Source organism: Dromiciops gliroides, chromosome 6 (genome assembly GCF_019393635.1).
Source record: "Dromiciops gliroides isolate mDroGli1 chromosome 6, mDroGli1.pri, whole genome shotgun sequence".
NCBI lineage: Eukaryota > Metazoa > Chordata > Mammalia > Microbiotheria > Microbiotheriidae > Dromiciops > Dromiciops gliroides.
Genome location: NC_057866.1, coordinates 190,798,805 through 190,801,740, shown reverse-complemented (window position 1 = coordinate 190,801,740; position 2,936 = coordinate 190,798,805). Strand labels below are relative to the sequence as shown.

General features: G+C 40.3%; 1 pseudogene; it reads left to right on the top strand.

The window, feature by feature from the left end:
* Nucleotides 1-1,802: 1,802 nt before the first annotated feature.
* LOC122732186 lies at nt 1,803-2,541 on the top strand (annotated as a pseudogene).
* The last annotated feature ends 395 nt before the right edge of the window (nt 2,542-2,936 follow it).

Below are 2,936 nucleotides of genomic sequence, written 5' to 3'. Positions count from 1 at the left end.
AGTTTTGGAAAATGTTTCAATTTTTGTTTTTATTATATGTTTCATGTGTAACAACTTAGATTTTGCATTTCCTTAGACTTTTTTTGAGAACTCTCATTGTTTCATTTGATTATTGGCAAAGCTATTTAAAGTTGCATTAAGCTCAATTTTGTAGGAAACTTTTCCAGCTCATTACCAGTATCTGAAACACCTGGACTTTACAACCACATCAGAAATTCTACAGCTGAGATGTGTTAGTTGATCTCCAACATCCACATCTGAAAAACTTTCATTCCACAATTACACCCAGATAACATCCTAAGAATCATCTGAGAAAAGACTTCCAAAGAGTTAAATGGACATTTTTCTGTTTTCCTTTTCCCCATTGTATACACTTTTTATAATGTCCACTTACTAAAGGGGGCACTCCCCTTTAGTTTTTCTGTTTGTGATATCCTCCTGCTAAGAGTGGAGTGCCCCCTTTGGCCTTTGTTAATGTGTTGATGAACTTCTTTTCTCTTTTCATTCCCTTTACTTTGTTAGTCATAAGTATCTAAAGTTATTGCTTCATTAAGAAAATAATTGTTTCTTAAGTAAGCACAGGGGAGGAATGTGATAAAATAATGGAATTTGGCAGACAACCTGGGATCCCATCTGATAGATTTAGTATTGTTTGAATTTAGTATTGTTTGAATTGGGTGAGAATGAGAAACTGACTAAGTACCTACTTAAGGATGATTGGATGGGGACCACACCTGGCTGGCCCTGAATGACATGTTGTTATACTCCTGACATCAGCAAAAGAACACTCTCAACCAATCAGCTTAAAGGACCTCCCCTTGGGGGGAGGGAGAGAGGAACTAGGAAGTGGATGCTTGCTCATAAAATAATTCTCTTTTGAGGGGAGGAATAGGCATGTGGTGGCAGATGGAGAACAGAAGGGCCCCCTCTTAGTTATTTGGACACAGTCTTGGTGGTGAGGGATTTCATGTGGGCTGCTAGTAAAGGAAAGTTTTCTGTCTCTCTGGTTATACCGAATAGATCCAAGCTTTAATAAATCTTTAAAAGCCTAAACTCTTGCTGAACATATCAGTTATTTTAGCTAGCTTCCCTGCCCCCCAGACTGGGTGGGGCAGATTAGAACCCACATTTAGATTTTAAACAACACATTAGACAGAGGCTACAATTGGGGATTGATTAAGAAGGGATGATATCTGTAAAGCATTGATTTTTTGTTTATCTTTTTTTGAGGGGCAGTCACTCACAGCCAGTTAGTGTCTTATGTCTGAGGCCAGATTGGGGCTGGGGTCCTCCTGGGTCCAGGGCAGGTACTTTGTCCATTGTGTCACTTATCTGACCCCTAATGACATCTTTAAAATAAAATTAAAGGTTGAGAAGACTGCATAGGGAGAAAAAGAAAGGGAGAGGTGAAATTGGTTAAAATATCTCACAGAAAAGAACCAAAAAAAAGCTTATGGAGTGGAGAGAAAGTTGGGGCAGGATTGTGGGAGTGAATGAGCCTCACACTCATCAGAATTGTCACAAAGAGGGAATAACATACACACTCAAGTGGATTTAGTAATGTATCTTGCCCTGCGAGAAAGTGGGAGGTTAAGGGGATGGGGGGGGTGAAAGAAGAGAGGGCAGTTTTGGGGAAGAGAAATGAGAAGTAAAACACTTTTGAAGTCAGATGGAGTAAAAACGATAGAAAATGGAGTGAAAATCATGGGGAGCAAATAGGATGGAGGGAAACAGCAAGAGTAACTGGGGGAAAAAAATTGAAGCAGACTCTTCCCTTGAGGCATCCTAGCTAATCATTTAAAATGGTGAGGAACTTTCTTGATCCAGACAACCCCACAAGATCATGCAAGTCAAGGGGTTCAAATCTCTGAGTCCACTAAAAGAATATTCATGCAACAGCCCAAGCTATTAAGGGCATGCATAATCCGAAAAGCACCAAGTATTTGAAAGATATCACATTGAAGAAACAAAGTGTCCCCTTCTGTTGATAAAATGGTGGAGTTGGCAGGTGTGCCCAGGCTAAGCTGTGGGGTTGGACACAGGGTTGTTGGCCCAAAAAGAATGTTGAGTTCTTGCTGCATATGCTTAAAAATGCAGAAAGTAGGGGCAGCTAGGCGGCACAGTGGATAGAGCACTGGCCCTGGAGTCGGGAGGAACTGAGCTCAAATCTGGTCTCAGACACTTAACACTTACTGGCTGTGTGACCCTGGGCAAGTCACTTAACCTCAATTGCCTCACACAAGAAAACAAACAAACAAACAAAATGCAGAAAGTAACACTGAACTGAAGGGTTTGGATGTGGATTCTTTTGTCATTGAGCATATCCAGGTTAACAAGTCACCCAAAATGAAATGGCGTACTTACAGCGCTCATGGTTGAATGAACTCATACTGAAAAGGAACAAATTGCTCCTAAACCAGAAGAGGAGGTTGCTCAAAAGAAAAAGTTATCCCAAAAGAAGCTGAACAAACAAAAGCTTATGGCACAGGACATGATGTCTACCTTCAAGCAACTCTCACTTGTGACCACAAGAAGCTGTAGCATGCACTGTGGCCACACCTCAGGAAAACCTCAGCAAAGTAACTAAACAAGTTGAGAATAAGCAATATCATTGAGTTATGGGAATGTCTACTCTAAACATGTGAATATTTCCTCCTGTGGTAAAAATATGTAAATGAGAATACTTTTCTACAGTGACCATGAAAACAGCTGAAGCAGACTCTGAGGAGGTTATGCACTGCATCCTGGACCATCACCAGTTGTCCTACATTTTGTTCTGCCACTGGACTTTGATAATTCAGGAAGAGTAAGGCTGATGACTTTGTACAAATCTAACCCTCACTTAAATTCAAATCACAGGAAATTCATAGGACATCATCCCATGATATCATTGGTCCTTTGAAAACAAAGTACAAATGAAAAAGACAATAATTCTA